The following is a 9,268-nucleotide window of genomic DNA, read 5'->3' as shown; positions in this document are numbered from 1 at the left end:
GAGGCAGCTGATCGATGTTTCTCTCTCATCGATGTTTCTAACTCTCTATCTCTCTCCCTTCCTCTCTGTAAAAAATCAATAAAATATATTTAAAAAAAATAAAATTAATGTTAAAACTATATAGAGGAAATATGTACATACATTTGAGTATGTGTGTATATATGTACAGGGTGGGGCAAAAGTAGGTTTACAGTTGTAACTATGGGAAAGTTTATTCTTGTATTATTGTTTATAAATTATTGCATTATTTTCCATACAAACAACTGTAAACCTACTTTTGTTCCACCCTGTAAATGTATGCACGGGTACACACACACACACACACACACACACACACACACACACACACATAAACACACACACACTAGTTTTCTAGATGAGAGGTGTTGGGGAAGTAATTAAAAATGTCTCTTGTCAACCCAAAATATCCTCTTCACAGATGGAGAAAAGAAGAAAAGTTTTTATTATTGAATAAGCTTTAAAGGAAACTGTGATAGGCATCCCAGGTCATCTGCTAATGAGTTTGCAAAGACAGAAATCACTTTTATATAGTCAGGTATATATCTATAATAATAAAAGCATAATATGCTAATTAGACCAGACAGCCTCACGACCTTCCAGACATCATTCCAGATGTCCTTCCAGAAGAAGCCACGGCAGCTGGGGCTGAGGCAGAGGCAGTTAGGGGCGATCAGGCAGGCAGGCAAGCAGTTAGGGGTGATCAGGCAGGCAGATAAGTGGTTAGGGGTGATCAGGCAGAGTCATTAGGGGCAATCAGGCAGGCAGGCAGGCGAGCCGTTTGGAGCCAGCAGTCCTGGATTGCGAGAGGGATGTCCAACTGCTGGTTTAGGCCATTCCCCGAGGAGTCCCAGATTTCGAGAGAGTGCAGGCTGAGCTGAGGGACTCCCCCTCCCGTGCACAAATTTTGTGTACAGGGCCTCTAGTATATATATACCCCATTTAAGAGGATGTTCCATTTGCTACACATAGTTTATCTTAAATCCACCTGATAAATAGAGTGATTGTCTGTGCTAGTTACATTTCAAAGACATAGCTTCAAGGCCTTTAGAAGGAGGTTTCCTGGGTTGTAAAAATAATCAGGCTTATTTACTTTTTAAAAGATTACATACTAGTACATATGAAAAGGACAAAGAAAAGATTTACTATTTTCTCAAGGAAATGCTCTAAGAAAAGAGCGGAGCTAAGGTCTTTTCCCCTTTTGCACCAGGGGAAATTCTATTGTTTTATATTTGTATTTACCTTTACAGAAAATCCTATAAAATTTAATTTCAATCAAAATCACAATAAAAAGTTTTGATGAAGAGTTTGGTTTTGTTCTACTTGACAAATAATTTTAACCTTATCAGGAAATGTATAACCTTAAAGAATAATACATATTCTTTTGGGAATGTTAAACAGAGAACTTGAAACCAGGTACATTAATTTCTGGTTATTTTTATAATAATACACGCTTGTGTATTATTATAAAAATAACTTAGAAGTGTGATGCTGGCTTCCAAAAAGAACAGAAACAGATCTAAATATACATAAGAATTTAATATATGTTAAAATTGTCATTTCAAACAATGGAGATAATATATAACATTCAGTTGTTGATGTAAGAAACGTCTAGACCTGTAGAGAATTTTTATGAGTTTATATGAACCAAGCTGATAATTGCCAGGAAACAAAATCGTAATGGGTTGAGAAAATGCTCCAGAGAATGGCAGTTTTATAGCTAATCTTATACATTAAAATCAAAGGAAGAGACCTAAGGAGAATTGCATGAAACCCATTGGTGGTAGATTAGGGAGGCAGGAGAAAGCAAAGCAGGGAAATCTCTGAGACTGAATAAAGAGTAAAACGGAGAGGCACATACTCCTTTCACATTGGTGGGTATAGGACAGTTAACATTTACCCGCACACAGAGATGGCATCCAGGGAACAAAATAACAATGAAGGTTTCATCGGAGAATTGCTCGTGGGAGTTGGGTCCTTGGGCACCACTGGAATAAGAATTTTCAGAGGACCCCATGGGAGGATGAGATGTGGTATAAAATAAACCAACAAACAAAAATGTAACCCCAATAAATTCAATTACAAAAAAGAAATGTATTGCTTACTTTCAACATATTTTTAGCTTTCACAGCTTTCTTGTTAATTTCTATTTTTATACCTTTGTGTTCAGAAAAAATACTTGACATGATTTCAGTCTTCTCAAATTTGCTGACTTGCGTTGTGTCCTCTCATATGCTCTCTTCTGGGGAAAGTTCTGTGTGCATTTGAGAAGAATGTGTGTGCTACTGCTGTTGAATGGAATGTTCTGTAAGTTCTTTTGGTCGAATGTATGTTTCAAGTCCAAATTTTCCTTCTTGATTTTCTGTCTGATGATTTATCCTTGCTGAAAGTAGGGTACTGAACTTCCCTACTATTATTGTGTTGTCTATTCTCCCTTCAAATATTTTAGTATTGGCTTAATGTTTTTAGAGATTCTGATTTTGGGTGCATATACATTTGCAATTATTGTATCTTCTTGATGAATTGATCCTTTACTATTATATAATCTTGTGTGTTTGTTACCATTTTTGGTTTAATGTCTATTTTGTTTGATATAAATATAGCAATTCCTGTTTTCTTTTGATGTCCACTTGCATGGAATCTATTTTTCATCCTTTGAGACTACCGTCTGTTTGTCCTTAAAGCTGATGTGAGTCTCTTGTAGGCAGCATATAGTTGGTTTTTGTTATTTATTCATCCAACTGCTCTCTGCATTTTGATTTCTGAATTCAATCCATTTACATTTGGAGTTATTTGGTATGTAAGGACTTAGTGAAACCGTCTTATTACTTACTTTCTGGTTGTTTTGTATTTCCATTTTATGACCTCTGTTTTCTTCTACCTTTGTAAGTTGGTAATTTTCTGTGGTGGTATACTCTGTTTCCTCTTTATCTTTTGCAAATTTATTCTAGGTTTTTACATCTTGGTTAACACGAGGCTTACATAAGACATCTCACAGACAATAAAGCCCATTAAAGATAGTAACTTTGATGGCCTATAAAGGCTTTGCTGCCAGTGGATGGAACTCCTCTAACATTGGGGGGAGTGAGGTTCTTGGGGTGCTGCTGAAAGAAATATTTTCAGAAGCCCCCACTGGAGGATGGAATGTGGAAGAAGGATTCCTTTGTGTAAAGTTACATTTCTCAGCTTCCAAAGTCCCCAGCCCCTTAAGCCAGTCCTGGAAGAGGTGCAGCTGGGAGTTCAGCAGAGTCAAAAACGGGGCGGTATCCAGAGTTCCCGTTCCATATTGCAGCCGGTGTGGTTTGGCATTCAGGCCAGATCAAAGTCCACTAGTCCACGTGGGGAGCGCAACAGAGCCATGCACCATGTGCACGGGAGAGCGCAGCCCCTGCAGCAGGAGTCCCAAGAGAGAGCTCACTTCTTTGTTAAGTTTAAATATTTAGGTTTTGTGCCCTTGCAGCGGCCACGCCCATCCTGGCCAATTACTTGTTTACAGGTGTGATTGACAGGCAATTAGCCTCCCACATCATCAGACCTCACTGGGCATGAGTCTAAATTGCCTTTGTCTAGTCTAGTCCCTTCCCCCATCAATGAGTGGGGAACAGACTTGGAGAGTGTTAAATGCAGCTTTTTGGCAAAGCTGGATAAATTGTATGCCTATATATAGCCTTCCCTTCCCTTCTTTACTGTTAAATAATTACCAGGTTATTACAACGGCATCAGCTTTACACTTTTACTTGTCCCCTCTTATGTTTTTGATGTCACTTTTTACCTCTTATTGTATTGCATATTTATTAACAAATTGACATACCATTCTACTACAGAATTTCAGTTTTCCAAGTCTGATTGTATATATTTCTTTACCAGTGTGTTGTATATTTTTATATGTTTTCATGTTGCTGGTTAGTGTCATTTCCTTTCAGCTTAAAAGTCTTCTTTGCAAGGCATGTCAATGGTGATAAAATTGGCTTTTGTTTATCTGGGAAAGTATTTCTCCTTCTTATCTGAAGGATAGCTTTGCTGGATAGAGTATTCTTATCTGGCATATTATTTCTTTCAACTCTGAATATATTATTCCACTTTCTCTGGGTGTGTAGGGGTTCTGCTCCGAAATCCACTGACAGCCAAATGGGGATTCTTTTGGAAGTAACAATCTTTTCCCCCCCTGGTGCTTTTTTGCATTCTCTCTTTATATTTGATATTTGACAGTTTCATTATACTGTGTCTTGGGAAGGTCTTTTTGCATTGAGAGAACAGAGTGATCTATTGGCTTTGTGATTTTTTTAAGTATATTTTTTTATTATGGAACAGAGAGAGAAAGGGAGAGGAAGGGAGAGGAAGGGAGAGATAGAAACATCAATGATGAGAATCATTGATTAGCTGCCTCCTGCACGCCCCCACTGGGGATGGAGCCCGCAACCTGGGCATATGCCCTGACCAGGAATCAAACCAGGTAACCTCTGGGTTCATGGGTAGATGCTTTGAGCCACACCAGTGGGGCTGGGTTCCTGGTCTTTTACGTCCAAACCTCTCCCCGGGTTGGGAAATTCTCAGCTATTATTTTTTAAAATATACTTTCTTCCTCTTTTCCCTCTCGTTTCCTTTTGGAACCCAAATTATTTTCATATTTGTACATTTGACAGAGTGCCATAGGCCACACAGGCTTTATTCATTCTTTTTTTCTTCTAATTGGTTTATTTCTATCTTTTTTCTCACTTATGCTTACGTTTTTAAAAAATATATTTTTATTGTTTTCAGAGAGGAAGGGAGAGGGAGAGATAGAAACATCAATAATAAAAGAATCATTGATTGGCTCCCTCCTGCACACCCCCCACTGGGGATCGAGCCCAAAACCAGGGCATGTGCCCTGACTGGGAATTAAACCGAGACTTTCTGGTTCATGGGTCAACACTCAGCCACTGGGCACACCAGCTGGGCTGCTTATATTTAATTTGCTCTTCTGTAGAAACTTTCTATTGCATTTTAAATTTCATTCATTGAATGATGCAGTTCCAGGATTTCTGTTTTGTTACTTTTTATGACTTATATCTCTTTAATAAACAACTCATTGTTCATATCTCCCCCCCCCCTATTTCTTTCTGAATGTTGTTGTAGCTCCTTGAGTTTCTTCAAAACTGCTATTTTGAACTCTTTACCTGCTCCATCACAAAATTCTGTACCTTCAAACTTGGTATTTGGAGAATTATTGCTTTCTTTAGGTGATATGTTTCCTTGATTTTTAAATATTTCTTGCTGCTTTTGCATTTGAAGCACAGGCACCTCTAGAGAGTTTACATGAATTAAACTCACAATAGAGGTGCCATAACTGTATATTAGTCTTCAATCTTCTCAAATCCTATATTTGAAAATGGTTATTTTTTGAAAATAATTTTCTCAAATGGGAAATAATTAAATTCCAATCAGCTGGGGACTAGGTAGGTGAAATGTGGTAAATATATACCATGGAATAGGACTCAGCAATAAAAACCAAGTTTATTGGGCCCTGGCTGGTGTGGCGCAGTTGGTTGGAGCATTGACCAGTACACCAAAAGGTCTTGGGTTTGATTTCAGTCATGGTACATACCCAGGTTGCAGGTTTGGTCCCTGGTTGGGGCACATGTGGGAGGCAACCAATCAATATTTCTCTGTCACATCGATGTTTCTTTCTCTCTCTTCTTTCTTCCTTCTAAAATCAATAAACATATTCTTGAATGAGGATTAAACAAACAAACAAAACCCAAGTTCATTGGTACATGAAACAACACAGATGAATCTCAAAGGCATTGTGCTAAGTAAAAGATACAAGATTCATAAGATTACGTACTGTACGATTCCATACACATGACTTTCTAGAAAAGGAGAAAATTTGTTGGCATGAAGAATACATAGTGGCTGCCAGAGGTTAAGAGTGTAAGAGTTTGACTTCAAAAGAGTAGCATAAAATAAATTCTTGGGCAGTGATGAAATCAGTTTTATTGACTGTGGTGGTGGTTACACAGATCTATGCATTTGTCAAAACATATAAAACTGCATCAAATAGAGTGAACTTTTGTGTATATAAATTAAAATTTTTAATCTCAATAAATGATATATGTTTTTACTTAAACATTTGCATCTTTTAATTATCATAATGGACTTTTTAAATAAAAATATTCATTTGCATTTTCTTTTTAATTTCATTACTGGTAGTTCTTTTTTTTTAAATCCTCACCCAAGGATTTTTTTGGTAAATTGACTTTTAGAGAGAGAGGAAGGGAGAGAGAAACATCTATATGAGAATCATTGAGATTGCCTCCCATTGGAGAATGAAACCCACAACCTAGATATGTGCCCTGATTGGAACTGAACTCATACCTTTTTGGTGTATGGGACAATGCTCCAAATGACTGAGCACCCAGACGGGGCTATTACTGGTCAGTTCTATAGCCCATTTTAAGTTTTTCTTTCTATTGGTTTAAAGATATCCTTATTTAATTAATATATATTTTCTTTCAAATAGTAAAAATGTAATTTTTTTGGTTTACTTGTTTTAACATTTTAAAATTAGAATTGAGTTATTTTTCTATAATAAAATGTATCAGATATTACATTTATGGTTTCTATCTTTGGTGTCACAACTTGATCTCATTTACTGTATTTTTTTTTAGCTTAGTGGTTTAAACATTTCAGATCTTGAATCCACATGAATTCCATCACATATAGTTTATGTATATAACCTTTATTCCAAATTATTGGGGGTGACTTGCTGTTTGGAATACTCCATTCTTTCTTTCATTGTTTTGAAATGCTACATTTATTAATTACACTAGATTTTTAAAAACAATCTAGGCCGTAGTGTTTCCATTAAGCAGATGCTGAACTATTTTGAATAATAGAGTAATTTATCCATATTGGTATTTCTTAAGCATTTTTCTTCTTTTAAAAATATTCCCTGGCTGTTAATTTAAATTTTTATTTATTTCAGATGAAGTTAAGAATGCTTTTGTATAGTACACAATATATTAAAAATCAAAGAGAAAAAAGTACATACATTTGTTGAGATTATTATTGTAATTTTTGTCAGAGAATATTGATCTATGAAAGGGTATATCTATTTTTCAAGTAACTTTGTCACAGAGGAAAGAATATGTTTATATAAATGAATAAATATATTTATTTTCTTTTGGATTGTCTCTTTCCTGATTTACCTACAATTTTCGTTTATTGCTTACATGATTTTGATGGACTAGCTTTCTTGCCACGTCCCCCTCCCCCGCAAACACCCACACCCACACACACTCTCCCCCGCGCCCTGCGATCAGTGATGGGGTTAGAGTTCACTCTTCTGTATTGCTGGGATCTATCTCCCAGTATTTGAAAAAGTGAAATTGACATGCAGGTTGCCTCTCCTTGACAGCTTTGTGTCTGAGTTGCGCTCTGGCTGCACAAAGAACTCAGCTGTTATCCAGAACTTTCCGGGGAGCCCAGGACGGAACAGGGAACTATCTCAGACCTCCCCAACCTCCCCCAGCTGAGGTTGCACCTCCCCGCCAACCCCGCACGGCTGGCGCGCAGCCTGGAGGGAGGGCAGGCAGGCTCCGCGCGCGGGTCTTCTGCGCATGCCCAGGACCGCCTTCCCCTCTGCACTTCGCCTTCTGCTGCTTCTGTTTGTCTCTGCCTCGCTTAGGAGGCGGTCCTGGGGTCCCCGAGTCTGTGCGATCTCCGGGGCCAGTGTCACCTGAGGAGGGAGCCGCGGGTGAGCGCGGGAGGCTGGGCGGCGGGACGGGCGTCTCTGTCGGACCCAGAACTGGACCCCCCTCCCCCACGTGACCCGCCTCTGCACGGAGCGGGGAGAGGGGGCGGGGAGGACGGTTCTGCGGCCACAGGAGGGCGTGGGGGTGCATCTGGTCGGTGGTGAGGCGCGGTGCTGCGGGAGGAGGGTGTGCGTGTGGGAGACGTGCTCCTTGGGGAGCTGGGTCTGCGGGGAAAGGCTCCCGCGCTGTCTGTCGCCGCTTACTCCGCCGTTCCTCTCCAGACGGAGGGACAGGCTCCTTGGTCTCCCGGTACCCGTTCTGGGTCTGCGGTGCTGCCAGCCATGCCCATCCCTGTGTCTTGGTAGATGCTGTGGCTCCCGGACTTGCTGCACTAACATCCAGGAAGAAGTTTCAAGGATTAGCTCTTTGTGCCTCATTTTTCTTCCGAATGTTAGTGACTCATTTAGGAGGACAGCTTTGTTAGTGGTGAAGACTAAAGGCCAGATCTCCTGACTCCTAAGCTAGCACTTACTGTCTCTTTTCCACACAAGTAGAAGAAGTTTTGTATAAAAGATCCTTTTGAGAAATGACAACAAAGATAAATTAAAACATAGACCTTTCCTTAAAGCACTGCTTTTTATAGTCTTCTTAGGAGTCACTATCTAAAGAATTTAGTAATGGTAGTAGGGACATTGATAAACAGCTTATCCCTCAGTATTCTTCACCACAGGTTTGGTGAAGGGTTAATGTTCCTTCATTAGGTGTGTTTTTTGTTTCAATCAGGTTTGTCATTTAAATTTTTTGTGAACATCAATGGAGACTTAAACTATTAAAAAATCCATAGGAAGCAAATATTTATATTAACCCACTAAACATTTTATGCCCCAAAGCAATATATCTATATATATAAAAGGCTAACATGCTAAGTGTCCGGCCGGTCACTATGATGTGCACTGACCACCAGGGGGCAGACTCTCAACACGGGAGGTGACTTGGCAGTGGCAGTTCTAGAGTAATGCACCCCGAAACCAGAGTGGAGGGAGCCCGATTCCTCGTAGGGCCGTGCAATTCCACCTTTGGCTGTGGGTTATGTTGTTGCCGGGGCACTGTTGGCCCGAATCTGGTTTATTGCACACTTGCATTTGCGTTCCACACCCTATATGACAGTAACTTTGCATAGTGCCCTCTTGCACTCTGGGACCCCTCGGTGGATGTTGGAGAGTTGGTTTCGTCCTGATTTCTGATCCCCGCAGGCCAGGCCAAGGGACTCCACCTGCTGGAGGGACCCTGCTTACACTTCAGGCACCAGGGAGGGACTGCAGGGAGGTTGGCTCCAGGGCGTGTCCGGCCCATCTCGCCCAGTCCCGCCCTGCCGGCCACCTTCTAATTAATTTCCTTTCAATGTGCATGAATCTGTGCACCAGGTCACTAGTGTGATTATATTAGAGTCAGATAGGTTGTCTTTCACCATTTCCCTCTACCTTCTGCAGGTCAAAGGGATATTGACAGTCCTCCTG

At 40.0% G+C, this 9,268-nt stretch overlaps 1 protein-coding gene across 1 annotated transcript in view; it reads left to right on the top strand.

Moving 5' to 3' along the window:
* The first annotated feature begins 8,126 nt into the window (after positions 1–8,126).
* The window catches only part of LOC102260680 (zinc finger protein 33B-like), a 14,539-nt gene continuing 13,397 nt past the window's right edge, over positions 8,127–9,268 (top strand). Inside the window, 1 exon segment of the mRNA XM_005861772.2 lies at positions 8,127–8,201. The gene's annotated coding sequence lies outside the window, so the exon portion shown is untranslated.

This window comes from Myotis brandtii, unplaced genomic scaffold (assembly GCF_000412655.1).
Source record: "Myotis brandtii unplaced genomic scaffold, ASM41265v1 scaffold1563, whole genome shotgun sequence".
NCBI lineage: Eukaryota > Metazoa > Chordata > Mammalia > Chiroptera > Vespertilionidae > Myotis > Myotis brandtii.
Note: the sequence above shows the minus strand (reverse complement) of the source record. Positions and strands in the feature narration are given on the sequence as shown.